General features: G+C 36.7%; 1 protein-coding gene across 1 annotated transcript in view; it reads left to right on the top strand.

Annotated features, from left to right (window-relative positions):
- LOC141390318 (uncharacterized) overlaps window positions 1-14,412 on the top strand; it is a 38,705-nt gene extending 24,293 nt beyond the window's left edge. The window contains exon 3 of the mRNA XM_073963232.1: window positions 14,395-14,412. The gene's annotated coding sequence lies outside the window, so the exon portion shown is untranslated. The remainder of the gene's footprint in view (window positions 1-14,394) is intronic.
- The last annotated feature ends 2,002 nt before the right edge of the window (window positions 14,413-16,414 follow it).

The raw sequence follows: 16,414 nt of genomic DNA, 5'->3' as shown, positions 1-16,414 counted from the left end.
TGGAAGATCCGATCTTTTCATTAGGATTTGAACCAATGCAAAGGAAGTCGTGAAAGATCCGATCTTTTCATCAGCATTTGTACCCATTCCATCGATCCAATAGAGATGATGTTTGTGTTTTTATTTACACACCTGTTTATTTTCATTTTGGTATGTTCCAGTACTGCAAAAATCTACTAATTTTTACTATTTTTTCCGATAACATAAAGGAAAAATTGTTATCGTAGTAAAAATAAGTAGATTCTTGCAGTTTCTGGAACTGACCAAAGTTGTTAGAACTGTCGGTGATGTTGTCTTACATTTCCTGCATATCAAACAACTAAAACTTCTAAACAATTGGTATTATATGAATTCCCAACCTTCGAGCTAAAAATAGAATCGGACTGCACACATTGCTATTTTAAAAGTTCCCTTGTCTGTTCTAAATCTGACATAGAATGAAATCAATCAAATCTCGCTTCTTGGAATTTGAAAAAAAGTCCGAAACGAAAAGGAACAAGAATCTGAAAATAGAGAAGAAACTACTTTTGGAAAGAAACAATTAAAAATAAATTAATTAAGCATAAATGGTATTTTCCATAAAAAGTCTCTCCTCCCCGTTCGTTACATTTTGTTCTTAGAGATCCCTAAAGCAAGCCGGGTTGTAGATCCCTACATATTTCCGTCACTAAACAAAAGAGTATAAATTACCAAAATGTTGTTATAAAATAACAAAATTATAAAATAAAAGTAATTTACGAAATAAAAATACTTAAAGGAGTGCATTTGGAGTCCATGTTGAAATCTGAACTGGTGATGGGAAGATAATTGAAAAAACCTTTTGTAAGATGAAAGAATATTAGTTGCGGAGAACGGAGGAAGTAATCTTTTGCGTTGCAGCGGTGGTGATTACATTGCAATTTTGGATGTAAACTTTTGAAAAACTAAACTGATAAATTAATTGTAGCTATTTCATGAATTCGTTTGAATTAATAAAGAGTTTTGTTTTTCATGAAAACCATATTTCAATACAGCATTTCCATTTTCCGAACAATACATGAAAATTTCATGCCAAGGGGTTGGTGAAAGTGACATGCCAAAGCATTGGTTAAAATGACATGTCAAAGCATGGGTGAAAATGACGTGTCAAAGCATTGGTGAAAATGACATGTCAAATCATTGGTGGAAATGACATGCCAAAGCATTGGTGGAAATGACATGTCAACGCATTGGTTAAAATGACATGCTTAGGATCCAGAAAAGAACGTCATCTTTTGGGGTCCACGCTCATATAAAATTCATCGATGAAGATGCTAAAAAGATGACATGCTAGATCACTTGCACCCATGATTGAATGTCATCTTTGGCATCGAACATTTTGCTGGGTAATTTATTAAAACGTTTCTTAAAGGCAATAATTCTACCTACCTAATAAAATAACAATGAACACAATATCTGCTATAGTTTCCGAGAAACAGCTATTTCTATTTTTTGGCCTAATTTCTATATTTTGACCTAAATTTTGGATTTCCTTAGTTTCAATATGTTTACTATCTGAACCACTGTGCGCCGCAGACACTGACGCTGGAAATTCAAGCGTTGAGTTGAAGGTTCATCAAGATGAATTTTTGCAGTGTAAGAATTACGAAATATGACGAGAGCAGTAGAAGTCGCCGAAGAAAATATTTATGACAATAATGAGACATAAATTTAGATATTTGTGTTTATACATATAAACATATGTGTGTATATACAATAGTATGTATGTATGAAGGCATGCATTTGAGTATTAGTGTGTGGTTTGCGATGTTGATGTGAACTTTATTTAAATGTAAATGACAAAACAATAACCCATAACCCAAAACATATCAATAAACTTCGATTTGTTTAAATCATTTTCAATAGCTTTTCGTCTTGAAGGCATCCACAGCTATTGCAGAATAGTTTAATGATGCAAATATTTGTGATGAGTACTAAATCATAACACTAGACGGAATCTTAACCCCCTTATCTTAAATGCCTTACAGGAGGCATATAGGGTATTTGTAAGTTCAATTATCCCAGAATAAAGCAAGTAATCGTTAGAAATTGTTATGTACATAGAAATGCGGAAAGATTAATAGCAATGTGGGCATGCTAATATCTATCTTTGATGTACTTTACTTTTTATAAAATGGAAAAATCTCTTGGTCAATGCTGTGAAGCTTTATCATAGAAAACTGCATGGGATACCTAATTGCGATAAATTTAGAACCCTTCCCAAACGCAACTGTTTTCAATGTATTATGATAAATACATTTAGCTTCATTAGATTTGCGTGTGACCCAAGATTCTACACACGGCCGTCCCGAAATGGAAATTATTTGCCAAGGTTTATTTCAGCTTTGCTTTATCAATTTTTTGTAAAGTACTTAACATAATATAATTTTTAAGGCAAACTCATATTAAATATATTATTAGAGCTCTTATTTTTATCGCCATATTTGTGACTGTTCAATACTGTCGATCTAATAAGACAAGATCGGAACTAATTCGTCCCTGTACTAAAAAATTTGCATTCCTTGTCGGAGCGATTATTCATGCTAACTGCCTTTGGCCCGAATTATTCTTATTTACTAATTCGAACGTTAATTTGATTGGGAAACAAATTCAATATTTCGCTGAATCATTGGCAATGTAGGTCAACAAGAGGTTACCTTAGCTAAGTTTTACAATTGTAGCCATCCTTACATTCTGTTTATCTAACAGTAACAGTCGGCACTGAAGTATTTCGTTGTTGCGGGTTTCTTGTTTTTGTTGTCGAAACGATAGCATTATTTAAATATAAATCTTCATTTTCATACAAAAATCACTTCCATGGGAGATAATTGTGGTGTTTGCAAAACACTTGAGAAAAAAAAAAACCGAAAAGACCCTCTGAAACAACTTGCATTGTCTTCCGAACGGAATGAAACAAAACAAAAGCAACAAAATCAATTGGTATCAACAGTAGCCCAGCCAGCACTGCAATGACAACAAAGCAGAGTAGGAAACCAACAACACAGACAGACATGTACAGGCAGACAAAGAAGTGTTACCATTTTAAATAGCAGTTCCATCCAGTAATTTTTGTGCCACTGCTGCTGCCTTTCCATTGGTGCCATTTTTGGGTTTGGCTCAGTCACTAAGTTGCGGTAGGTACGTCCCATGATTAAGCACCTTAAGAGGCAATTGTTAGGAATACATGTGGTTTCCATTACCATTACTACCAGCAGAAATGGAGTGATATTTTTCTTTTAAATCGCAGTGGACTGCTACCCCGGTTTAAAAAAAACAATTTGCCATTTGAATAATGAAGCGGCAGTTGTTCGAATTTGAGCAGATCATTACTGTTGTTATCCATACCCGTATTGCCACTTCATTTAGATTTGTTTGGCGCAAGTCAGCCCAAGGTCATGTAGCTTAACCGGCAACAGCAGTCGCTTCCTCTTAGGAAAATGTAAAAAAAGTTGTGAATGTGTTTAACGCACTATTTACCGTTATTAATGACAATTTTATAGTCGATACTTGAAGAGAAAGGTCGTTCAACCATCGAAACTATAATTCATGGCGTCGAAAATTTAACTTTCATAAAAAGGAAGGGATTACCGAGGAAAGTTTTTAAAGAAGCTATACAAAAAATAATGTAAGAGAGTTCTCATGAGCAACTATATGTGCAAAAGGAATGCATCCTAGACGACTAGATTGTATTCAAAGTAGACCATGTGAAGAGTTTCCTTGTTTCCTTTTTTATTGATGTGCCGAATTCTTGTTATCGGTCACCTTAGATAAACGCCAAAAACACGATTATTTTTAAATAAGCCGAAAAAGGTTTTGATTAGCGAACATTAAAAACTCCTTAGAGACTGTAAACGAAAATCGTAGCCCTTTCTTAATTTATAAAATATTTGCTCTGTTCCAGAACCTGCAAGAAGCTAATGTTTTTATTGCGATAACATTTTTTTCTTTATGTTATCGGAAAAATAAATATTCGTAGATTCTTGTAGTTTTGGAACAGACCACATATTTTTTGGAAATCTCGAAATTTCCACCTAGGAAAGTAATAGCTTTAATTGTTTCACAAACATCCCAAAAGGGACAAGGGAGACTTCTCTCATATCAATAAGTGCACCCCGATTCATATTAGGTGAATGATATGGGAACTACTGTTTATCGCCGATTCCGGACGGCGTGTCTTTCAACACCACTTGTAGTAAAGTTTAACATGGCTGAAATACTCAGGAAATGTCGCAAACATAACTGAGGGGTATTTTGCCACCGTTGAAAATTTCATGTTGCTTGACCTGGGAATCGAACCGCAGACCTTCTGGGTGCAAGGCGGATGTGCATACCATTGCACCACAGTGGCACCCCCACCAAGGAAAGTACTTCCGAAAAAACACTCTTTCATTGAAATAAAGTCCTCAAATACCAGGAACAGGATTTAACAGGAAGTTATAGAAAAGTTGAGCTGTTTGTGGTGAAGTTACCCGAACATGTAGACAGATATAACACAGTGCGACACGAAAAAAATAACCAAATAAAAAAGTATCAGTCGGCTTTGCCGACAGAGATATAACCTCAGCCTGTGTGAATTGAAGCTATCATCTATTGACAATATTGAAGTATACAAAAGTGTTGCAGAGGAAAAATGGTTCGATAGACCAACTTGGAAGTGGATCTTATTTTGGGTGTAATTTCTTTTCGATAGATGTCACGCCCACCAGTCATTTCAGTTACACACTGTATAATTTAGAGCATTGGGCCACCATGTCAGGAAGCGAAGAACATAATATCGCTCTAAACAGGATCACAAGGAAAAGAAACGGTATAAATTCCCATGGGATCTTTGCACAGATCATAACCTGCACTTACACACAAATGTTGAACTTTTTTGGGATACGAGAAGACAGATATGGACAATTTTCGATGTTAAACTAAATATGGACAAAATATTAGGAGATCCAAGGTTTGGACCAAATCGGTTGCTGCCGTCAATGTAATAGTGCGTACCATTTAAGTGAAATTTTTTCACTTTTGAGGGGTAGGTAACGGAATTTACAATGCGCTCCAGCCACTACACATGGTGCCATAGGAGTTTTTTTTTACAACTTTCGAGCTATTTTCTCAGGAAGTATGGACTTGCCCTGAAAAAAACATAAACCGTCGTAATGGGGCCAGCGAATACAAAGTGCTACCACAAAAATCAAAGCGATTCGAGAGCAGGTCTTAAACTGCATTTCTCCGAAATTTTGTGTGAGAGGTGCCCAAAGGAGTGGACCAAACTCAAACTAACTTTGGACAAAATATTACGAATGCTAATTATTTTGAACCAAATCGGTTCTAGCGTTCGACAGTTACAATGCGCTACCGCCAGCCAGACATACGGACGGACGTACAGTGCTAAACCGACTCCCAATTGTCTGAAATGGATTTCGTCCAAACATACTTGTTTCGGACCACTACCTTGTTGCAGCAAAGGTACGCACCCGCTTAAACGTAGCAAACAAAGTACGAACAGACACAACACGAAAGTTAGACATCGGTAAGCTGCAATCACAACAGATATCCACAGCATATTCCACTCAACTAGCCCAATTGCTGAATCAAAGCACTCCTCATCCCGATAACATATCAGCGCAATGACAAAGCATTGCCCACTTCATGCAAATAGCCGCAAAATCCATACTTGGATACCAGAGACCTCCACCAAGGAATCCATGATATGATCAGGAGTGTCGTGCTGCCACCGAAGAGAAAAATGCGGCAAATAGGGCTACTTTACAATCCGTAGCAACGCGTAGCGCACGAGAGAGATACAGGGAGAAAAGGAGAGAGGAGAAACGTCTTTTCCGCAGGAAAAAGAGAGAGATGAAAAAGCGGGAGTGTGAAAAAATCGAGATGTACAGGAGCCAGAATGAAGTCCGAAAATTCTACCAAAGAGTCAAGCATCAAACTGATGGCTTTGGTACAGGCACATCCTCCTGTAGAGACCAGAAAGGTAATTTGGTAACTGATACAGATAGTGTACTCACGATATGGAAAGAACATTTTTCAAATCTGTTGGTATCCAATAGTAGCGAAGACGACGAAGATACCACAGTCCCAATCCCAGATGATGGTATTGAATGTATACCGCCCAGCCAAGATGAGGTAAGGACAGCAATAAATCGGCTGAAGAATAATAAGGCAGCAGGAGCCGATGGCTTACCAGCCGAGCTGTTCAAAACCGGAGGCGACACGCTGATAAGGTGTACTCATCAGCTAGTTAGCACCATCTGGCAGAAAGAACGAGTACCCGACGATTGGAACCTGAGTATCCTGTGCCCCGTCCACAAGAAAGGAGATAAGACTGTATGCTCTAACTATAGGGGCATACGTCTACTCCCTATTGCCTACAAGATCGTGTCAGGGATATTATGCGAACGACTAAAGCCTATGATCAACGAGATAATTGGACCATACCAATGCGGCTTTAGACCTGGCAAGTCCACCATTGACCAGGTATTTACCCTGCGGCAAATCCTGGAGAAGACCCAAGAGATGCAGATCGACACCTACCACATTTTTGTCGATTATAAACCAGCCTTCGACAGCCCGCTGCGTTCAAAGGTATTCCAAGCCATGTCTGCATTTGGTATCCCCGAAAAGCTCATCCGGCTTTGTAAAATGACTTTAACTGACACGAGGTCCTCAGTTAAAATAGGAAAGAACCTCTCCGAGGAGTTTGGTACCAAAAGAGGTTTCAGACAAGGAGACAGCCTTTCGTGTGATCTCTTCAACATCCTGCTGGAAAAGGTTATACGAGAGGCAAACGTCAAAAGAAGTGGCACAATCTACACCAATAGTCACATGTTACTTGCTTATGCTGATGATATAGACATCATGGGCGGATCCGTAAAAGAAGTAACTGATACCTTTATAAAGGTCGAAGGAGAATCTGCTAAAGTGGGTCTGGCGGTAAACGGTGAGAAGACCAAGTTGATGGTGTCGACGCGCAATGCGTCCATTGAGCTCGGACCGACTGTGGAAGTTGGTTCCTATAATATTGAGGTAGTAAAAGACTTCGTCTACCTCGGCACCTCCGTAAACACAACAAACGACATCAGTTGTGAAATAAAAAGAAGAATTGTATTGGCCAACAGATGCTACTTTGGTTTAAATAAGCAGTTTAAAAACAAAGCCACATCTCGTCAAACAAAAATAACGCTCTACAAAACACTGATACTACCCCTGCTGATGTATGGCTCCGAAGCCTGGGTACTTGCGCAAGCAGACATGGCCGTGCTTGGTGTGTTTGAGAGAAAAATTCTTCGAAAGATCTACGGACCAACCTGCGTTGACTGTATCGACGTCGCATGAACCACGAGCTGTATCTGCTATACAACGACATCAATATTGTTAAACGTATCGAGATGCAGCGATTGCGTTGGCTAGGCCTTATCATAAGAATGAGCGATGATGAACCCGCTAAAAAGGCGTATAAATACGGACCGCTTGGCGGTGCACGCAGAATTGGCAGGCCAAGGAATAGATGGCGCAAACAAGTGGATGATGAGATGAAAAGGAGCGGTACGAGTATTCCAGAGTGCGAAGCAACAAATAGAGAGGAATGGAGATCTTTTCTTAGTTCGGCCTATGGAACAAATGTTCTGTAATGGGCCAGCTAAGTAAGAAAGTATATTTGGGGTCTACAAACCATTATTTCGATGAGACACATTTTGCCCGTATGGAAGTGAAAATACGCTTGTTAGTCTAAAGACGGTCAAACGTCATCTTCATGGTCAAAATCGTCCAGGTCACGTTTTCATATAGCCCCAATGGAACAGTACTTTCCGATGTTCGGTAGTTTAAAGGTTTTAGCCATATTATCACACCGAAACGGCTGACATTTGGTATGTAGTCTTCACTAGGATTATAAAACTTTCCAACAGATTATTGTCGGTATAGAATTTTTGTCCCATTCGGGCCAAAATGTGGATGGAAATGTTTTATTCGCAAAATTGTTAATGCAGCGGAATGTTTTAGTAGGGACACCATGTCGTTGGAGCTAAAGAAAATTAATTATTCCATTTTGCTCCAATACAACTCGTGATGGACCGTATTAATAGTTCGGTCCGGACAAACTTTAAGCGTCTTCACAATGTTTGTAGTTGGTTGTTTCCTGGAATTTTAAACGGTTTAATATCTATAGCACGAATCCCGAACATTAATTTATAAACGAAATTTGACCTGGAAGACTTTGAACATAAAAATAAAATTTTTTGGAAAGTAAATAAACATTCTAAGCGGTTTAGTAGATATGAGCCTGACAAAATTATCCCTTTTGGAATCAAGGCCTGAAGCCTCTGGGGACCATAATCGCAAAAGTACAAGTGATGGGGAAAAACGCCGGGACAAGTGTCTAGTTATTTTTAATCTTCTATCACGCTGCGGTGTCAGAATATGGTTAAATTACCATGACACAAAAAATTACACTCAATGTGTAATACACCTGTGAACTAAGCATAAACATCTTCAGAGAATCTTGAATAATACACCAGGAAGACACTCTATAATGCACTGAGTATTTGCTTTAAATCAAATTTCATTAAAATCGGTGCAAAAAAATCGCCATAAAAATTAAGGTTAGATCTATTCTTGAAAAGTGGGTTGTTTTTCAATTTCACCACCCTTGGGCATTTCTTGAATGTTCTAATATCAACATTAAATGGTCAGACATCATTAAAATATAATTATGACTCATTTTTGGGAAATTATTTTAGAAAACATGGATTTTATTTGCAAATTAGGACAGAACATAACTCGTCAATGTCCGGCATGTAACGAAATGCCACACACAGTGTTAGACCTAGCTGGCTGGCTGGCTGGCTAATTGACCTCATCGCGTTCATCGCGTACACAAATACGAACTGAATAATGAGCAAAAAGAAAACACAACACAATTAAAATGGCAACAACAATAATGTTGTTGTAGTTTTGGACAACAACGTTGATGTCTGTGACATGCGATTTTCCATGTTCTAAAGGTCAAAGACATAAATCGCACTTGTCATTTGGCTCAGACGAAAAAATAAACAAATAAAACACAAGCAAATGCTGCCGCCACCGCCACAACTACAACGACAGTCATCAGCCAATTCAAACTGTGACGAAAACATTAAGTCTGGTGTTTGTGTTTTGATAGAAATAAATGCCATGTTTGACAAGGAAACGCCGACAAATTAAAAGCGGGCTGGTCAGTCACATCATTTCTTTGGTGATGGAGTTAAGAACAAAAGACTTAAGAAACAAACATGATATTAATTACTTGTGAAATTTCTGGTGATGCGTCGGTGATGGGGTTTTAATTAAAGCTTAGCATTAGCAACAAGAACAACATCAACCATCCCCACCGCCCAACTAATAACCTCAAAATGTGAGAAAATTCAAGAAACACCAAATTAATTGCTATTTTCTATTAACGAACCACATAAGGAGTGTCGAAATGGGCAGCTAACCAACGAAGAATGTCATCATTTTTACATTATCAACAGCATAGGGTTTCTATCTACCCTGTTTATTAGGGCACAGGTAGAAAAGACCTTCAGTATCGATTATAAAGTCAATTTCAAACACCTCACCAGCCATAAAAATTCGAATAATGATCGTTACAACGGGTAATTGAATCCCAAATATTATTCCAATTCTTCATCTTTGTCCAATGTTAAGGGAGATGTAATGCCATGGCCGTCTAAACAAACAATGAGCAAAACTACCAAAATAACGTAAAAAAATGATATGAACAGACAATCCCACTGTCTGTCTGTCCAAGTTATTAATCAAGAACAATAATCAAGTCAATTCAATTCAGTTCTGAATTGTGTGGGAGTGAAATTTGATATGAGATGTGATTCTTGCTGTGTGAAGCAATGATGATGGTCGATGATCATCGCTACGTCGAGTTGTCTAATAGATACATTAACAACATCTTGATAATCTTCTCGAATAGCTGTTTCATCAAATTGTTTGTGAACATGCCATGGGGAAAATAGTTTTGCAAAGATATGATTTTCTACTACCATCATAATTTAAGGTTTTTGATGGAATACAAATACAACATATTTCATTCCTGTTGTTCTATTCGTACTGTAGTGTAATTAAGCAAGAAGAACCTTTTAAAACAACAGTCTATTATATTAGTTCGAATGATGATTTTGTTAAGAATTGTTGGACCTTCAGAAAGTTGTGCTCTAAGATGGTTTTAACTCAAAGGGAAAAATCGATGTCGGACCCTGAAGGGTACAGTTTTGTTATATTTTAAGATTGTTAAAATTTCGTCACAATCGGATTATGTTAACACGTGCCACTGCGGCCTCGAAATTTCCATAGTAATTTGTATTGAGCCAAAGGCGAATTTTCACGAAATCGCTCATTTATTGTCCAATCAATGAAAAATTTTACCAGTTCTACAAATACTACACGCAGAAAAATTTATGTTAGAAATATGTTTGGATCCAAACAAATATATGTTTGGGACCGGTTGCAAACAAATATATGTTTGCAACATTTTGTAACATATTTCAATTTGATATGTTTGGGTAAAACATATTTTTTATGTTAGAACATTTTTTTCATGGGTGGAGAGAGGATGTTTGTCAACGGGAGTAATAACAGTGCTCTCGCGGCTGTGGAATGCTGTCTTATAATAAAGAGTTGTGTGTATTGTATAATAGAAGACGTAGAAGCGAAGAAGGGGGCTTTGGTGGCATGTATGCGTCAAACACGTGTTTTTCTTGTTTTGTTGTTGTTAACCAACTTAGCTGGCGAAGAAGAAATGATATGAATTATATTTTTTTTTCTTTCATCAGTGTTTTAGTTGCCTTTGTAGAGTCAAGACGGTAAAGTTAGTGAATAAATCAGTGTTTTGTGTTTTCTTAAAGAAATTGTGCTTTTTAGTAAATTAAATGCCCAATACATTTTATAATTGGAAATTTTATTATTGAATCAATAAAGTGAATGGAAATATTTTATTGGACAAGGAAGAACTCGCATTTAATATGGGTAATTACATACATACTTATGTATATTTGAAATATGGCATATCCATATTTATTTATTACATTACATAATCATTCGATTCTCGATGCCGATTCCCCGCTGATGATTTCAACTATGAGGACAATTTGTTTTATTTATATATGTGACTATTTACAAATTATTTCAATCAGTTTTTCTTTTATTAAAGTGTGTTATGTATTTCTTTGGAATTTTGAATGTACCTATGTGTTTGTTGTTCTTTTGCCTTTCATTGCTCTCAGTAAGCGCCCACTGGTGCATGTGTTTGTTTTTTTTTTGTGCCTTTTGGGTTTGTATTTTTTTGCACCCAAACATATAAAATTTGTGCACCCAAACATAAAATTGTTTCCACCCAAACATATCTTTGTTTGCACCCAAACATATATATCTTTGCACCCAAACATAAATATCTTTGCACCCAAACATATATATGTTTGCACCCAAACATATATTTGTTTGCAGACCCAAACATATATTATGTTTGGGACTGTTGCAAACATATATATGTTTGCTGCAAAATATGTTTGGGACATATGTTAGAGAGGCCGTTTTTTTGCGTGTACAAAGAATTATGAGAATCGGTTCGGGCTTTAATATTAGCTAAATATAGGGCCCATGGAAACTTTGAGGCCCCAGTGGCACGCGTTAACATATTCCGATTGTGCTCAAACGTTGACAATATTAAAATCTAACAAAACTAAACACATTAGTTGGGTGGCGGCTAAAAAAATCAGACATCGATTTTTTAAAATCACCCTATTGTGCACGTCGAAAACACCATACACAGTTGGCTAATAAGTATACCTAAGAATTTACATTTAATATCATCTGAAGAAGAAACAAAGATTTTTTAGCCTCACTTTATTTGGAAAATTAATTTCGGGGCCAAGCCACGGCCCCGACGGGCTTTAACATGGCAAACCCCAGAACTTATCTCTGTATCTCTTTCACCTGTTGTCACCTGGGGGAGTTGTCTTTAACCCCCCTTAAATATAGTGAGCTAACATGTGTAGGACGTTCACCCATAAGAACGTTTAAAACATGGATTGGGCTAGGCGTCACAACAACACCTAAACGTGACACACTGTATTACACTATGCAAAATTTTTAAGGTAATCTTGTGCAAACAATTTGAACTGAGGATTTTTACAGTGTTTTATTTAACTTGAAAAGTTTCATGTCTGTTTAGTTCAAATCTAGTAAGTCATTTTTAACACAGTTGCAGTTGACAAATCGAACTAAAACTTTGCACACTTTTCAGATTTGGACGACAATACATTAATATGACGCCAAAATTAATATGGGTCCAGTTTTTCCTGTAGTCCCCATATAACAGTACCACCCGATTCAGGCATTTTGAAGATTTTATATTCATTCTTAGCCTGAATTGGCTGTAACTTGGCATTTGGAGTTCCCAATGGTTCAGACAATTCCCCATCCCCCCCCCCCCCCCCCACCATCCGATTTCAGGCATTTTTAAGTTTTTATCTGCATTTTCGGCCATTTGTGGCTACAATTTGGTTATGGGTTTCTTAGTGACCAAAAATTTGTATTTACTAAAAATTGTAAAATAAAAGATAATTAAAAAATTAAATTGCGAGAACAAACTTCTCGTGTGAACAGCGTGTTGTAAAATATAGTATGGTACCAAATTCCGTTGAAACCACTATTGGTTCAAATCCCAATAATTCCAGAAAATGTGTAAAATGTTATATATTTTATTCCCTATTTTCTTATATGTTCTGTTCAACAGATAAGTTTTACTAGTTTAGGACTACAATATTGCTAAATAGAGCAGGCTCAATTTCTATTCGAGGCTGAGATAAAGTTTATCGGGCCTTTAAAAATATAGTTTTAGCCCGGTTTAGATGAGGCCATAAAATCCGAACTGGATCTGGCTTTCAAAAAATGCATACTAGAAGTTGTTAACATTTTCAGAGTAGCATAGTACTACAGCTGACATGACACAAAGCATGAGTTTTGTAGCGGATTTGTAGTTAGTCGGAGGTTAAAACATTTGATCTCCTGCTTCACCCACCTCAATCAACGACTTTCTACAACTCGGATAAAACCGAAAATTTTCAACATCAGTTTTATTTGCGCTCATTAGATATTTATATAAATGGTTTTTATACCCTATACCACAATGTGGAAAAGGGTATAATAAGTTTGTTTTCCCAAAAATTCATGTAACGCCGCGAAATATTCGTCGTAGACCCCTCATGTGGTATACCAAACTTCATATCTCGACGAGATAAAGCGATTTAGCGATGTGTGTCCGTCCGTCCGTCCGTCCGTCTGTCCGTCCATTAAAAATTGTAATCAAGCTAGAGGCCGCAATTATGGACCGATTGTCACGAAATTTAGTATGGAGGTCGGGTTTGGACCAGAATAGAACTGATTAGTTTTTGGCGATGATCGTGAAATGTTAAAGGGATGAAATGGACCAAAAACAAAATTTTTGCTCGATTTTGTAGCCGCTCTGTAGGTCGCAATAATAGTCCGATCGGCGCGAAATTTTAAACGTAGTTTTGGTTTGAGATGAAGAAGTAGCGTGCAAGTCAACGGTATGATCGGATAATATTTAGCGGGTTAAATTGATCAAAACTTTTGTGTGAAAATTGGTAAAATTTCTAATGCACATCTTATAACAGCTAGCCCGGAAAGCTAGTGCACAGGGATAGTGGTATAGGGTATCACATGGTCGGCCCCGTCCGACTATAGTCTGTTCTTACTTGTTTAATATTTGTTTTTCCAAAATTTATCATAACTATCCTCCTTAAATTCAATCCATGATATTTCCAGCATGTCATTGGCTAAACAAATACGTGTCAGTTCAGGTAACATTATACCATACCGTGCCTATAGCCTGTAGACAACAGAAAAACAGAAATAAAGAAAAACAACCAATAACACGGGTTAACTGTTTTTTTTTAGAGTTAAAGTAATACCCAAGTTACTTGGTTAAGAAATGAATGCATATTATTTCAAGTGTGAAATCCTTATTGTCTAACCCATAGCAAAGAAGGTAAAATGGGAAACTCCTACATAAAAACGACTCTATGGTAATTTTTGTGCTTTTTATAAGCAAATTCTCAAACATTTAAAGGAAGTTCATTTTTCAACCATGCCCTTGCCCACAAAACAATTTCCCAAAACTCACCTTGTTATGCCTTGATCCCCTAAATACATAAATGTACATTTTTAGAGCTTAAAATATTAAATTTTCATTTTCCGCCAGGACAACAAAAGGCCGCTACCTAAACCATAATGAAAAAAAAACAGCTCAAACGATTGCTGTCTATAAAACGAGAGTTTATTAAACTTCTTGTTTTTTAGGCCAAACAAACAGGAATCTGACCATTACCGTTAAAAAAACGTCTATGCGATACAGCAAAATATAGCACTCACTCTCTTCTCTTTGGGCATACAATATGTCTTAAGCCGCTCGCCATTGCCACAAAAAGCGCCAGCACCTAAAACAGCAACAACAACATCAACTAACTGGACAAACAAATAAACGGAAATATTTTGAACGGATGAGTTCTTCACTCGTAACGGAAATTGATGCAAATCCTCTTGATGCTTTACTCTGGTATTGTATTGTGTATAAGGGGATTTTTTTCCCTGTTCTCATTCGCGTTCTTGTTATTGTTTTGTTGGAGGGTTTTTTTATATTCTTTTCAAATGGGAACAACAAAGAAAAAGTCTTAGCATCAATTTTACAACAAAATCCGAACAATAAAGTGTGAGCGCAACCTAAAAACAGAGGGAATTCGAAAGGACGAATCAAGTAATCAGAAAGAACAGTAAAACATCTAAATGAAAACTAATGAACATAAGAATTGAAGTCTGATGGATATATACATTCTCAGTTGAAGGTATGGAGTTACAGTGATTGTGTTGGCTAGGTCATATCGAGACAGTATATAATGACACTCATAGCCACCATACTAGGGACGATAATTGTAAAAGGGGAAGGCCAAAATTATAGCTCCTGACAGGGCATTCCAGTTTGGAGAAGTCTAAATAAGGAGCGCCTTAGAATGATGCCACATTAAAAAAGCCCCTAAATGTAAAAGGGGAAGGATACCAGCACTACGTATATTTCAGAGAAGTTTTCAACATTGCTGTACTCTAATCAGCCTCTTAAAATCGCCAATAGTCAATCTAAGTTTGTTTCTCTGATAAAACTTTAAACTATGCCCTCTTTTTTCAAGCTACCTAAATCTCCCTACCAACATTTAAATAGCATGCGAGATAACTGCTACAACACTCAGGTAGCTTATAAGAAATTTATAAACACTAGATTTTTTTACAAACACGCAACACAAAAACATCATGCCTATTTGAAAGGTATTACAAACGAACAGCTATCACCGCTCTCCCTGTCCAAAAAACAAAAACACTCTGGCTTAAATTGATTTTCTGTTAAGCTTTTACGTATTCAATTTTTAATAAACCTGCAAAGGAAAAACATCAGCAACTACCAGTGGAGAAAAAACAAGAACAGAAACGTAACAGCATCGACATTTCACGGAGTGAAGCAAAAAACTAAATGCACAAAGCCGCAATGAACCGCATATCAAATGTTTTCGAAGTACTATTAACCTCAAAAGTAGTTTATATGCATTATTCAATATACAATAAAAATGTATAAAAATTGTTTTTTTTATCTTATATATGAAACAAAATGAAAAATAAATGAGGCTAAAGCACACAACTGCGCACACATACCCATAATAAATGGGGAAGCAAAAGTCCTACTTTTCACTTGTGTTTAAGAAGAGTGAAAATATTGAAGGCGTAATTTTGAAATATAAAGAGGAAGATAAAGACCGATTTCCGAACACATGTCTGAAGGAAATATTACAATTTGAAGATATACAAGCGACCTTAGTTAATGCATGAAAAATGCACGCATCAACTAACTACCATTGGTGCAATAAGTGAAGTTTCCTTAATTTTTTTAGAAAACATTCTCGTAAAGACTATCGATTCTACCTTCAATTTTATACTACGATTGTTATATAACACGGTGTAACACTGAAAATGCATTCAACTTGCAAACGACAAAACCCCTATTAGGGTTTTCACTTTTAAAATTCTAAAGCCTTATCTTAACAGGCCCAAAATTACCCTTTTTGCACTCATCGTGGCTTTATCTCAGCTACAATATGGGAACAATTATTTCCTTTGTATGTGACAATGCCCACACCTTCAGCTTTCCAGAAAATTAATCAGAACATATGTATATTGTTTTTTTGTTGTGTAATGACCTATTTTATGACCAAACCAACGCACACATGACATTTTTGCTGCTGTTGTTGTCTTTGCTCTTCTTATAACTTTACTATAA

This window comes from Musca autumnalis, unplaced genomic scaffold, assembly GCF_047663935.1.
Source record: "Musca autumnalis isolate F117 unplaced genomic scaffold, ASM4766393v1 scaffold_1, whole genome shotgun sequence".
In the NCBI taxonomy this organism is placed as follows: Eukaryota; Metazoa; Arthropoda; class Insecta; order Diptera; family Muscidae; genus Musca; species Musca autumnalis.
The sequence above is the reverse complement of the archived record's forward strand: the minus strand, read 5'-3'. Positions and strand labels throughout refer to the sequence as shown.